This window comes from Calidris pugnax, unplaced genomic scaffold (genome assembly GCF_001431845.1).
Source record: "Calidris pugnax isolate Ruff unplaced genomic scaffold, ASM143184v1 scaffold25, whole genome shotgun sequence".
Lineage (NCBI taxonomy): Eukaryota > Metazoa > Chordata > Aves > Charadriiformes > Scolopacidae > Calidris > Calidris pugnax.
Genome location: NW_015090805.1, coordinates 5,797,852 through 5,813,050, shown reverse-complemented (window position 1 = coordinate 5,813,050; position 15,199 = coordinate 5,797,852). Strand labels below are relative to the sequence as shown.

General features: G+C 42.1%; 1 protein-coding gene across 3 annotated transcripts in view; it reads right to left on the bottom strand.

The window, feature by feature from the left end:
- KCNJ6 (potassium channel, inwardly rectifying subfamily J, member 6) overlaps positions 1 to 15,199 on the bottom strand; it is a 170,019-nt gene that overhangs the window by 16,964 nt on the left and 137,856 nt on the right. The gene's annotated exons all lie outside the window — the stretch shown is intronic.

Genomic DNA, 15,199 nt, shown 5'->3' with positions numbered 1-15,199 from the left:
GGCCTGCATAATGTTAGTTTCTTCTGAGTAATTAATGGGCTTGGACTGAGGATGGACTTGGGTTCAGCAAAGATCCTAAGTTTTTTCTCCTGGAGCAATGATCACAAGGCACTTGTTTGGCCTAGGAGTGCTCTGTTTCAGGATGCCGTATTGCTGGGTGGATACACAGGGCAGGAGCTGTTCCAGGCTTCCCCAGCTCTGAGCTCCTGAGTGCTTTCAGCTTTACTGCTGTGAGTTGTTTCGTTCCTCTGCATCAGTCATGAGGTGGCACTCTTCTACCAGAAGAGATAGCTCACAAAGATTTTGAAGCCTGCATCTATATAAACCAAGAAAAATGAAGCAATGCCAGGAACATACTGTTAAGAGATTATTGCAAGGGTAACTTTGGAAATGTCTGGGTGGGCAGGCAGATGAGACACCACCAGGATACTGTGTGTTTGTGGCAGGAGTGTAGTATTTGAAGAGGATACCTTCCTGAACTCTCTTTGAGCTAGAGGTTGAGCTAGAGGATTTTCTTCTGACTCCCATAAAGATTTGAGGCATTTCTGTACACCAGCTGCAGACTATATTCTTCTCCATGACAAGCCCAATTACACAGTCCCTTTCTTGCAGCTTTTAATACTGCTGCCAGACCACTGCTAATTTGGAGCACTTCATTGGTATATGCTTTGTACAATGAGCACTTGGCTAAAACTGGACATCCTTTACTCTGTCGATATCCTGCCTTTCAGAGAATAAACTAGACCAGGCTCCCAGTTTCAGAGGTAAATGGGAAAAAATCCCAAACCCAGGCATTGCTGGCTAAAGATACCTGTCTCTAACATTGCATATGAATGCTCAACATGAGGTTTTAAAAAATGTATGCCATAGCAAATGGATACCACAGTGCCAGATTCTAGTCTCAGTCAGCAGCAGTTCAAACCAGGAGCATCTTCCATGAGAATAAAGCTATTCCAGACTGTGGACCTGACTCAGATCTCCACAGTTTTACCTCTCCATGGGGTCCTTGCTAAGTCCCAAGCAATCTAGCAGATGTCTGCTTGTGAGGCAGCATCCTCTGGCTCCTGCTGTGTTCCTAAGGCATGCTTAACCTCCAGGATAGGAAAGAGAAATAAAACTTGGCATGATCTCTGTGAAAGCTTGCTGATCCCTTCTCCCTCTCATGCTTGCAGTGAACTAGGCTTGGCTAGTAGGGGAGCTCAGGAATGGCTATAAAACTGACTGTACTTCCTTCAAACAGTTAATCACAATGCCCAGGAGGAATAAGAGATTGGAGACAAGACAGGCTGAAGAAGGAGATGTGAGTTTGGGAGCAGTTCAAGAAGGCATCAGAAGAATGCCAAATCCAACTACCTCTGTGCCACGCAGTGAGCCCTTCTCCTCCCACCATGATATAAGTTTTCCCTGGCTGCCAAATGAAATACACCGCTACTGCCTTCACTTCATACTTACTCCAGGCAGAGATTTTTTTAACCAAAAAGATAAAAGAAGCAAAAACTCTGCACAAGGCACTTTATTATCTAACTAAACCCAGGAGGGTCTCCTGGGACAGGTGACAGATTGACAGGACCACCTTGGGTTCTTCCGATTGCTTCTCCTCCAGCTGAGGATCTGGGCCCTGATGTGAGTAAGTGTTCATCACCCTCCTTCTCCAAGGCTGAACTCCTGCCTGGCTAATCTGAGATCAGTGTGGACAGAACTGTCTTGGAGAATGAAGACTCTTTCTTTTTAATCACGCATTTCTAAAGAGAAAAGGGAATAAAAACTGTGATAACTTATCCCCAGCATGGATGTGAGCACTGGAAATGAATTGAAAAATATAGCTGCACCCCAAAGAGCCCAAACCCTGACATTACACATTACTTTAAGACGCAGCTATAGAACTGGCATGTGCTAGGTCTTATGTGCACAGGGCATTAGCTGCTACTTATTTGGTACAACTCAGGTTATTTGTTTCTTGTGTTCCCTATCCATTTTTAAATAACATTTTATTCTGATTTTGCTGGAAATGGAAGTCAATGCAAATACAACAATACAATCACAGAATGTATTATGCCAATAAGTTTGCATCAGAATCTAGCAGCTCAGCAGGGAATGACTTACTGAGGCTCAGAAAGGATAGTACTAGTAACGTTTGGCTCTTTTATCTGGAAGTCTCAAAGGAAGGGAAATAGCATTCTTATTTTTGTTTTACCAATGGGGAAATTGAGGCAGAGACCAGTGATCTGTCTTGAGGCCTTATTGAAGGTGTGTAGCAAAAAAATGTTACAGTGGTGAGGATACACCCATTTTGATAGTCATTTGGGGGCATGCTGGCTATCTGCTGTCCTTTGGTGTGAGCTAGGAGGATTTTTTGGCCTAAAGCACTGATGCAGTTTTCATGGAGAGCTAATGTTTTGGAACAGCATTTTTTTCGAATCCTGTTATTTCGACACCCAGCAAGCTTCTGCTTGTTACTAGGGTCTCAGCAGAGCTCCAAATCTTACCTAAGATAATTTCTCTCCTTTGCTTTAAGCAGAGCAGAATGTGGATGACAAAACTGGAGAGCTTGTTTTGGGAACAGAAGGCAGATGAGATGGGTCACGTTATGGAATATGAATGTGTTTTCCTGGAGTCACAATTGTGCTTCCTCAGCCTTTTCCTGTTCTCAGCACAGTGGAGCTCTCCCCTTCTTTTAATCGCAAATGAAAAATTTCTGCTTTCAGAATAATGAAGATTTTGCCTGTGGGTGCTGTGATAACATGAGGCTGTGGCACGTGCACACGCACACACACAGATATGCAGAGATATAGAGATACTGAGGTCAGTGATTTTGCGGTTCTCCTATACTCAAAATAGCAAATCCTTGATGTGTGAGCCTTGGAAATCCTCAGTCTCTTCAAATGCTTAATGAGATAGGTTGATTATCATCAATTGAAAATTACTTCTGTCGTATGAGGGGAGGAGAAGAGAATTTAACTGTCAGCAGTGAGAAGACAATTAACAGACTTCAGAGAGGCACTGGGACAGTTAAGATGTTGTTACAAGAAAATAACTGGGAAATGATGGATGGATCAGGCTATTATAAGCATATGGTTAACCTGAACAACAAATCACCACAAAATATTGTGGTATGATGGGATTAAATCAACCAACATAGTGAGAAAAGCTCTGTTGCACCATCACAGCATGGAATATATTTGGGGGTTACATTTTTGGAAAAGTTTAATGGCATTTCCTCCCTCTCCCCAAAACCCCACTTTTGTAGTGCAGGAAGCTTCACTTGATTTCTAATTTGGGAAAATGCTGTACCAAAACTCATAATTCTTTTTCTGCACAGTTTACCAGGGTAGTATTACACATTTTGGCTGCAAGAAAACTCTGTAATAAATGATAGCTCTTTCAGCCTGTTGGCAGTACACAGTCCAGCCATCAGTCTTGTAAATGTTCCCATAACCATTGAAAAGTTGAAATAATTTGGAACTGTGGCTTAACACATTATTAATCACAGAGCAAAGGGTTTGCTCTGATTTCACCAGGCATACTAACATAAAAAAAACCTATGATCCTCTCAGATGCCAGCATAGGGATAAAAGAGCAGCTAATCATATACTGCTCCCATGATTGAATACAGGCTTCAAGCCCAGTATTTCAGGAAGCATTCCTCAAAGTTTGGTCAAGTATGAAGGCTTTCATTTATCAAGTCCCTTTGTGAACTTGGCTGGGTTGCTTGTGTGTCGATGTGTGTATGTGTCTGCAAAAGGAGAAGCCGATTAATATTTTGTTTACCTTCCTGGCTGATAATGAGAAAGAGAAATACGATATTTTTCCCCTTGTGAACTGACTGCTCTAGCTGTGATCCATGCCTTTTGGGCTAATCAGTGATCCAATTTCTACAGGATGTCAACTGGCCAGCTTACGTGTCCAAAGCCAATGGCAAGATGATGGCCCAATCCAAGCTTCACAAAAGTCAAAAGTTATCTTCTGGCTGCATTTCTTGGCTTTTGGAAGGGAATGCTTTAAGTCTGGATGGGCGTGGGTTGCAAAAGTCTTTATAGGAATGGGGCTGCTCTTCAGGATCCCTTACTTTTGGGAAATTTATCCAGTTTTTTGTCTGACTGCTGATTCACATTAATGTTTGTGAATCCACGTGTGGGAATACAAATGGAGTTTCAACAAAAGAACTCATCCAAAGGCAATCAGCTGAAAGTAATGAGGATGTCATGACTTGGGTTATTAATATCTAAAAGGTATAATTCAGATTCATGAACTCTGCAATACCTAGCAACAATGCCACAACAGCTTTCCACTACATACAGTGCCACATTCAAGCCAGATCAGGCTGGCCTGCTGCTGTGTGGGTTATTGTTGTACCTTGAACTAGATTGCTGTGAACAAATATCTCAAAAGAAGGAGCACAATCAGAGCCCTGACACTGCAGAACTCTTGAATAATGCTGTAGCTTGCGGCTCTGTTACTAACAGGAGAAAGATGGAGATTAAGATGGTGGCTGCAGAAGAAAATTCACTTTGCAGCCTTTTTACACTGTCATATTTAGGAGAGAAAGCTGCAAGTATCACTGATGAGGTATGGTGTTTTAGAGGAGGACACTTTGGATTTACAAGAAGGTTTGAATGGCTTGTTTTCCCACAAGAGCTTCCATCTCCCCTTGTAAGCTAATTTTAAAAGTTAATGGACTAGATCCTTCGATGTGCTAATGCTACATTGTACTGCTTCAGTGGTGTGAAAGAGCACTAACACAGTCTCCTTCTGTTGCTGGAGGTTTTCCCTTGTACCAGGGAACTGCTGGGCAATATGGGTCAGGCAGAAGGGATCTTCCATTAGCCCTTATACGTGTGGAGCAAAAGCTTCTGGGAAAGAAACAGGATGAGAGAAGTAACTGTACACTCCGATATTGAGTGAGGACTGCCGTGGGGCTGTACGCTGACAGCAAAAGTAATTCTACAAGCTACTGATAGAAAAAATAGACCCAGGACTAGAAGAGCACTGAAAGACTGTCAGAGGTGCTTTGCTTTGCCATGGCTCCTCCCCACAGCCAGTAGATGTGTGTCTGTGCCACTTTGGACTGCGTACTTGGAAGAAGGCTTGAAAAAGAGTGAGAGATACATGATTCCCTTCTTGCACACTTCCTCAGGTGTGTCTGACAAAACAACCAGTTCCCCTTTTTTGCATGAGTTTTTGCATGAGTTACACCTACTGGCACATGGCTGTGGTCGGTGCATGCTGTGCTGAGTTAGGTACCAGCTGCTCTGGGACCTGAAGGGGATGCTGATCCAGCGGGGCACTGATACATCCACTGTGCAGCCAAAGGGGAGTCTCAACTAAAGGCTACAGCCTCGGGTTGTACCATCTACCCAAATCCTTCACTGCACCCACTTACTAACTCCGTGCTCACATGAGTAGCAGGGGGTTTGGAAGGTTTGTGTCGATACCCTGAAATGTCACAGGATTCAGGGGCAATGATGTCCATTAAAACAGCACCAACTGTGGTAGCATGTACTAGAAAGAAGAGGAGGCTGACGGGGAGCAGTAACAACTTTAGCTGGCCAGTTTTAATTTCCTTTTTTAAGTCAGCCTGACTCCAAGCCAGGGAGAGACACTGAAAGGAGGACTGGCTGCATGGAGAGAGGCCTAAACTCTGCTCTCTGTTTGCTTCACCCTTCTGATGAGAATGCAAGCCCACAGTAAACCAACATGAATGAGGAGTCTATAAAAGGAAACAGAAGTGAATAGGCAATCAGACTGGTCACTGTTTAAACTTGGTGCCATCATATAGAAATAAACTTCCTGCAGCTTAATTCTGTCATCATCCAAGAGTTTAGACAGGCTTTCCAATTCAGACTAGATGTTTTCCACACAAGAGGTTAAGGTTATTGTTGCTGTTTTTCAGTTGAATGAATGATTTAATTGGAATTATTCTGAAGCCAAAGATGTGGACAGGTCTTAAGCACAGCTGATGATTCTCCTTTATTTCAGGTAAACGGACTGACATGGTCCTTATTCATCTCCTACCTGGGGCAATGTAATGCAATTTAGCAGGGCATAAAACCACGGGTCCAATCCATACCAAATGCCAAAACAGTCTCAGAGGCACAACTCTCCCGTCATTTAATTTCTACAGCAAGAATAAGAATCTTGTGCTTATTTTCAAGATGCTCATTACCTGAGACCACAATAACTGTGGACTGTTTCCATCTTGGGCAAGGATGGTCAAAACAGAACTTTTCTGTTTTTACAGAGGCGAGAGACTGAAGAATAAAGTCCAATAACAGCTAAAACTTACTAAAATGCCAGACAGGCATTTTTGACCTTGTCTATTTAATACAAACACAGAATAGCATGGATCAAAGATAAAATAGAATCAGCCATCACGTCTGACACACACTTCTCCTGATGAAAGGAGGCTGTGGACCACTTCCGATACTTTTAAGTCATGCTGCATAAAGTCTTTGGATACTGCAGCAGGAGGGATCTGTCTGAGAATGGGACAAAAAGGAGCTCCCTGGGTAGACAGTAATGAGACCAACAGGGAACTCTTCTTCCTGGGAAAAGCGTCACTTACAAAAAGAACCTTGTTTTTTGGGGTAGTCAGGAAGGGGCTGTGGGAAATGATATAACACTGAAAAGTCTGAAGTACAGAATTGCAACTTAAGTGGTCAAGAACATCTTTTCTTTTTCCCCAGACAAGACCGGGGACAAGATGAAAGGGCAGGTCTGAATTTTCCTTTTCTGTTCCTCTTGTGCCAAATGTGATAAAGCACAGGGTAAGTCAGCTGGGCCACCCATGAGCAGAGTGGATGGCTCAGTGGGACAAGGCTTCAGGGATCATGACCATCTAAGCAGGTGGGGTGGAGGGCTGATTCTTTACTTTGCATTAGGCTTTGATACCCTAGAGGGGACAAAATCTCTAGGCTAACCCAAAGACTGCTGCTAAGCCACTCCCATACTGCACTTCCCTGAAGGACTGCAATGCAGGAGCAGCAGAGATAGCATTCAGGCTAAGCAAAAATGCTGTGTGATGGAAAACTGAAGCTGTGGAGAAGTGGCTGGCATAGCAGCAGACATAGCCCTTCTGCCTGTTAGGTTAGCATAGCTTCATAACATGTCACAGAAAACTTCAGAAAGACATTTTGATTCCAGAAAACATTAGTCCTAAATCTCAGTATTTTACGGCAACTTGGAGAGGCATAACTCTCAGAGTATACCTGCAGGTTGTCAGAACCAGAACACAACCTAGAATGTGAATAGCAATAACTGGAGAAGTTTTGAACTGTGCATGCACCTTCAGTGTCCTGAGCCCTTCTGGTCCTGGTGTCAGTAACGCCCCTGCTACTGGTTGTACAATTCATCATTTTGAGGTCATCAGCTCAGGTAAACCTGAGTTGAATGTAAATCTGGCCCTTACATGGCAGATTGGCCTTAAGGGGAGGGCAGTGGGGAAGATGAGAAAACTTTCTTTACTTTTTCCTGTTGTCTATTTTTTTCTCTTTCTCTCCTTGTCGGAGAATGACAGATGCCTGTATGTCAAACTGACACACCATCAGGTATAATCTTGAGCTGAATGAAGGCTGTAATTTGATCAAGGGGCTCTGGCAGGTTTCGAAACAACGGCAGTGTTTTAAGATTAAACCAGGAGGATTTCATTCATTAATAGTGTAGGTGCTGCATAATACAGTTTTCATAAACCTTTCCTGTAGCAACAGGAACATCCCTCTGTCTACTCATCCTCCTGAATTCAGAGAGCACTGAATAGAGCTGAAAGATCTTGTGAAAGGGGCAGCTAATGAAGTGAAACTTCAGGGAGGCTGGATTCAGCAAATGAAAACCTGCAGGGATTTGACAGCTGCTGAGAGGTCTGTGTGGAAAAAAAGGTGAAACTCTCACAAAACACAGAATTGGTTTGAGATTAATTTCTCAGCTCTCAGTTCAGATCAGTGTCACAAAATTAATAAACTGGTGTCACTTGACAAAGTCCGTACTTACACATGAGAGCTGGTATAAAACTAGTTGAAACTCAGTAAAGTTGATTAAAGTCCACGATGCTGTCAGTGCAGATACAAAGCTTGAAGTGAAAAGCCGTACGTCAGAATTGAAGAGATGCTTTTTTTTCGCTTGCACTTTCTCAGAAAGTAGTCCAAATTTTTTCTCCTGTGTCCCATACGAGGACCTTAGTGGCAGGGTGGGAATCAAACATGTGGGTCAGACCTAACTGCTCTTAGCTTGAATGGATCAGGTTCACTTGGACTCTGGTTTGCACAGAGATAGATGGGATGGCCCTAATGGAGCCCCAGAAAAAATCTGGGTTCATAAATTGCCCTTCATATTTTATGTTTTGATTAGAAGACTTTGGATGTAAGCAAGCTAGTTAAAATAACTGAATATTTTTCTGTTTCTCCAGCACTATGAAAGACACTCTGAGGAAAGGTCTCCGGTTCCTTTCTGATGGAGCCAGGGTTAGATCACCGGGCTGACACTGGGACATAGGCTTCACTGCTTTGGAAAGGGCCAAAACATCGTAATAAGTAAAGGTGTCTCCTGGCCTCAGAGAGAAGGAAGACCCAATCTTCTGTTAGAAGGAAGGGAATCTCTTTCTCATTCCTGAGAGTCTACTTCAGTAGCACCCACGCACTGTTCCTTGTATTAGAAATGTAATAACTTCACTTGAAAATCATGCCTTTTTGATGGCAGTGGAAATAACATGACTTTTAAACAAGTAGAGGAGACTGTCATTGAAGTCGAGCCAGTTATGTGGGAGTCAGATGATTAAGGTAGATACGATGTAGGAGGGAAGAAATACTATCATTTGGAAAAAATACTGTATTTTGAACAGGTTTAATGTTCTCTTCCAGGAAAGTGGGATTGTTGTTATTAAGTGCATTAGCAACATTAGATGCCGGGCTTGATTCTCTGTTGATGTGCCTTCTCTGTAATTGTTCACATCCATGCAAATTGCCTATAAAATGAGTCTAAGTCGTTAGAGTTGTACAGCTGAAGTCTAGTGTGTGCTTACTTTTTCAGATGTAGGAGCAAAGAGGCAGAGGGTGAGGTAAGAGGGGATTTCACTCTTACCCAGGTCACACCAGTGTCTACCTGTCAGTCTGTATTGCAGCAGCCCAGGGATCTATTTTCTTGTCTGTTCATCTGTTTCATTCTTGTTGGCCTGACCTGAGTCCTAGCTCAAGGTTGTGCAAGGCTCTTCAGGGGGACAATGCTGCTCCAGTATGGAAAACTTAACCCTTCCAGGGCTCTGGGGGGGTCTCCAACTGGTCTCTGAGGCTGTAATCCAGCAGGGAGCAGGGAGAGGAGCAGCCTGGTGTTGCGTGTGAGTTGGGCACCAGCTGATGCTGAAAGGTCTAGTCTTTTTCTGAAGCAGGTTTCACCTCTGAAGTTTCAGGCTCTCTGCTCCTTTCTTTGCTGCCCACTGAAGATGTCTTGCTTTTGGAGCGTGGCTTCTTCACTGGGCTTGTTTCTGATTTCTCTCTGTGGGACCGACCCAAAGCCAAATGAGGCCAAATGACTTGTATCTGAGCATTTTTTTCTCCCACATCTTATTTCAATGTGGAAACAGAGAATTGTGCACAATTTGGGAGTTCAAATTTAGAGCCTGAAGTACTGATCATAGGTACCCTTTTTTTTCTAATTAAATGGTCTTGCATCAATTACTCTTACATGAGAAAGGTGGGAGGAAGTAGAAAATCTGCACTGAAAACTTAATAAGTAGAGCATCTGAGGTAGATTTAGTGTAATATCTTATGGTTTGGATACAATAAAATCCCAGTGTAGTGATTATGCAAATGTAATAAACCCTGGTGACGATGCAGTTGGACTTGACTCAAATGTCAGTGAAGTCAGAGTGTACACACACGCTGGCAACTGCTTCATCTTAGGGTCTCAGCATTTTAATATAAACAAGTACCCTCTGGGTAGCAGCCCATAGCAGTACCTTTTGAGATCCTGTGTTTTACTGTCAAAATGGCTTTGTACTGTAAGCAAACTTCTCCACAAGCAAATTTTCCTTTGAAAAATTTGTACACCTTTCAAACTGGTAGAAAAATAAGAGAAAACATAATCTGCCTCTAAGTACTTTATGGCAGGTTGTAGAAAGCAGCTAATTTATTTCTTAGCACAATTATTTGTTTGTGGATTTGCAATGGAGGAGTTAATTGACCCTGGACTGTAACCAAAATGTCAACTGACTGCTGTATAAGTCAGGCCACAAGATGTTCTGTGTTAGCAAGTATGTTTTGACTTGTATTAACTCCTCTACTTTTCTCTAGCCTTCCTTCCCATGTGTGTAAACATCACATCCACAAAATTAGTTAGAAGACCCCGTTACTCTTTTGTTACTTTGCCTAGGATTTGAAAGACCATGTATATTTTAGTGGCCTCTGCCCAAACAATTTACCTGGTATTTATTGCAATCTTATAAACTCGGGGTATTTTAAAAATATGTGATTCAAAATTCATTGAGAAAATTACTGTTCTTTCTTGGCAGATTACAACTGTTTTCAGGGTTCCTTTAGCACCAGACCTTCAGACTCATGATAATGAAAGCTGAAGTCTGGAAAACAGAAGGGTATTGCCCTAGTAAAATATTACTTTTATAAGATTTTCTAGACTGAGCTTACTGTAATTACATGAGATATATGGAAAATACAGTTGCTGTATACCATCACCACCTGCTTGGAATACCCTCTTTGTATCAGCATGGCTTCATCATTGACTTGTAATGTGATGTTACAGGGTGTCATGATAAAGACATTATAACACATATTATAAATGCCAATATGGATTTATGAGCCGACCTGCTTTCTTTTGCTTTCACTGGACCAATTGTACACTGAGTGCTAATCTTCTGCCAGTACACCTGTTCCTGCTCAGTGCTATTTTCTTCTCCTTCTGTTCAAACAACCTACAGGTATGTTATGTATTTTGTCCATTTAAGTAAGTTATGTCCATCCTCAAATTAAATATTAAATTGTTTTAAAATTTATTTTTCCTTATCTTATAAAGTCCTGCATAGCTGGAATAGTGGAAATAAGGCATTCTGTACTGTATTGTACTGTTTTTACCTGGAAGGTAGCTGGCTGAAGTTCACTGCTTTCCCAGTGGCCAGTGATAGCTCTGTGTTGGCTTTTTTGGGGGAAATGAGGCTGGACGGTGCTACTTAAAGGCACATTCCAGCTGTCTGGAGACTGCCTGGACCTCTGGGGTCCCTCAGGTGTGATACCCTCTGCATCCCTGCAGGACAATGCACATATTTTTTTCTGTCCTCACATCCTCCCAGGTACCAGGGTGGAAATGCAGTGTGCTGCCAAGGGTCCAGACTGTGAGGAGGGAGCAAAATGTCTGGCTGCCTGACAGAGAAGGTACCCATAAATTGGACAGCATCGTTCTCAGTATTTGTCGAATAGACTGCTGGAAGGCAAACCAGAGCTGGAAAGTTTGGCTTGGAGAGTATGACAATTTGAGCCTCTATTCTCAATTTGAGACCAATGCATTCTTCCTTGCTTAACTCCCCAGGCTTCCTTCCCTCAGGTGCCAAGCCATCAGCTTTTGTGTGACCATGGTGAGGCAAGGAAACAGCTGTCCTGTGACCTGGGTGTTTTGGCACCAATGCACTGCACAGTCCTTCTCACATTTCCATCACACACTTAAAGCAGTGGTTCATATTCTGTGCAAAGAGCATTGGATATTTATTAATCTGTTTCTTAGCTGTTGCTTTTTGCTTAATTTTTCCAAAGTTTGAGGGCTCTGAGGTAAGCTTAGCATAAATAATTGCTGGGATGGCAGAAGAAACAACTCATACCAGAAGCCAGTTTAGCTGAGCAGCTCTCTCACGTTCTCAGGGACAGAGACTATGACTTAAATATTTTGTGTATCTTTTCATCCAGCTGTTTTATACACACACATATATACTTTACCTATACTAATGGATAAGATGTGGTATTGCCATAGTAAGTTAGACATCACTCCTATCCTATAACTAAATGTCTCTCAAGTGCCTCCACTTTGTTGCAATTCCTCACACCAGTCTTCCTCAGTCCCCTTTCAGCTCAGTTCAAATCAGCCTATAATTTTTCACCTCTAGCTTGGCTGCTGATATTGATTGCATCACTGGAGATTTACATTCCTGTTTTGACCCCCAAAAGATGAATTTTCCGTTCCGTCATTTTCCATTCTCTGCGCAGAGGTTTCTATGTCACAGCAGAACATTGCAGAAAGCTGGAAGTCAAAACTGGCTGAAGAACACGGGAATGAGGGACTCACAGCACTAACCTATCGTGCACTGCAGTCCTCAAGTGGAAGATACTGTCTGAGTATCTGGATATAAATTGCTATGACTATTTATTATTTTCTGTGCATTTTATATTTGTTGTTTTGTAGACATCAGTAAAACCTGGTTGCTGCCATTTCAGCACCACAGGTTGGGCTGTTGAGCTCTTCAGAAGATAATTTTGAAATGTTAAGATTGTCTGCCTATTGAGTTCTCCTAAAAAGAAGTGAGAATATAACAAAATGAGGAGGAGGGGAGTATGGCAATGCTATACCAGTGATGTCCAGACCTCATGTTATGAATGGGGTTTCATGCTCAAGAAACCTCCTTGCTTCTGAAGGCAGAAGGGCTTAACCTGGAAAAAAATTCCAGGGGAACTCCTGGAGATTTTTTGTTTTGCTCTGAACGTTCTGGTCTGCTTGATGTGATATTTACATAGTGTAATGAAAAGAGTTTTGGAGAGATCTGATCTCTGCCTTCCCTGCAATGAGGATCAGCCTTGAGATCTGTGTGTGTTTACAAAAGCCTCTAGCTCTCTGCTCTAGTTCTATTTTAAATGAAATCATTAGCACATATTTGTAATGGACCTGCTATACCTGGTGTAATACCGTATACCTGGCTCTCTGTTCTTTTCTTTGTAACAGATTTTGCACTAAATCACGTATGACAGATGGAAAGCATGGTAGGAGGCAGTGAACTGAGTACATAAGAAAGTTAGGTAGAGTAAGGTGTATTTTCACGCACCAGGCATTTTCATACATAGCAGTGTTTGCATTTGCCGTGAACAGTTTGTATGATGAAATATTCAAGATTTGTTGGGGCTGTCTTTATAGAACGGCTTGTTCCATCCATACACAGAAGGAACAGTGACTGCAGAGAACAGAATGACTGCAGGACTGCTGCAATATGGCGTGCCCAAGGGAAAGACATCCTGCCTGATGCCAACATTCCTCCCATAGGTATGGAGTCTCCTCAAATGTTCTGAGGTCCCCTTTCAAAAGACAAAACTTCCAGTATAGTAACTTTATCTAGATTATAAACATTTATCTGCTTCTAATCTTCCATTTGCCTTTTAATTAGAGTCTTAATTGCTTCTTCTCTGAGGCCATTAGGGAGTTGACAGGCGTTGCACAGCTCAATTTATTCCTTTAGGGTCCTAATTCAAAGGCCACCAGAGACTGAGACCTACTCCATGAGTTTGGGAGAGCTTTGGATCAGGCTCAAAGTTATACATTAAACATTTGATAAACATTGGTAGAGGGTGTTTCTGGACTGGATTTCTATCACTGATGGCTTTTTAATACTTAAAGAGTATTTTATATCCCTTTGGCGAGTAAACGAAAGCTGATGTAGAAAGGTTAAGATCCATGTTTTGTGTCTTAAACTGTGGTCTTGACTAATTTAACAGGGTTTTAAAACTCCGTTGTAGTTGTGTTCAAGCCCTGAGGGAAAAGACTTAAAGAGGAGCTTCAGCATAGTTCTAGAATAAGCTGGAGCACAGACAAGCAACTTTCATTCAACTGTTTCTAATTCATCTTTAAGTTGAAAAATGAATATTGGGTCTATTTTGAAATATTTGTCTTTTGAAAAGGCTTAAATCTTTGCCTCATTATTCTTTGCTACAGAAAATAATAATAAAAAAACAATTTAATTGTAAAATCAGGAAGGGGAACAGAGCGGTTGTTCTGCAGGGGAATAGCTGGAGGAAGCCAGTTGTGAAGGGTGGGCTTGTGCTCATTCTGCACGAGCTGCTGTGATGCCTCCCTTGAGTCAACCCGTCTCTCTTGGTATTAGCTCCTTGTCTTGTCCTGCCCCACACTGCAGATGATGTTGGAAGTATTGCGAGTGACTACTTTACTGTGTGGTCTTGGCACAAAACCGTAATGGTACTTATGGCCTGAATTTCCAAAATGAATATTCTTCAAAAATGCACTTGTGTTGCTGTGGCCAGGGCTCATAATATGAAGCAAGATCAATCACTCCTAAAGCATCAAACTTGATTAGCCAGGTGCTGGCAAATCATGGGGCAGTTGTGTTGTGAAAGCAGCTGCTGTCCTCTGTCTTCCTAAGAAAGCCTGCCTTTGATTCATGGTAGGAGAAGGGCATTTTCCTCGATGGCAAAGATAAACCTCCTCCACTTCACAGCTGTGTAGATGTGGCTACTGCCTTTGAAGCAGATTTTTGGCCAGACAAGAATCCTTGACTGACTTGAAACCTTTGGACTCTTCTACACTTTTTCATGGCATCTGTCATGGCCATATTGACAGTTAGAAACTCATTGTGGCACTTATTATCTGAAAAAGTAGCTCATTTTTTGTGTTCTTACTGTAAAAAGAGACTAATGGAAAAAGAATCTGAAAATTATGAAAAGGGAAGGGGGATTTTCCTGTCCTGGAAATCTAAGTGTAATAAATTAATACTTCTCATGCAAGGGTGAAAAAAATCAAACCTAATGGCTGGTTAAAAAAAGTGCCAGTACAATTTAATTGAACTGGCTGAGTCATAAATCTTTTTTGTTATGGTGGTGCCTGGCAGCTCTGCCATAGTCAGATTGATTTTTCTCCCTTCGTGGTAAGCCCCTACTCTTCAGTTCACATTAGTCTGCATCAGTCAGAAATGTGGAATAGAAGTTGTCAACCCTGATGTGCCTTAGGGCTCCCCCCAAAGGCAAATCTCAAAAGTCTTGACTCTGTTGCTAGATACAATGCTACCAGTTGTGGTAATGATGATGATGACAATGACGATGACAATAACAATAATGATAATTGAGCAATTGCTTGTAGTTGGATTTTGTGTTGGCAGTTTGAATCACACAAAGACTGTCCAATGGAAAGAGAAGCAGGCAATCATAGCAGTGTTGGATGCCCATCTCCATCTCAACCTCCCTCACTGTCTAGAGGGCAGAAAGATACAAAAGAGGGT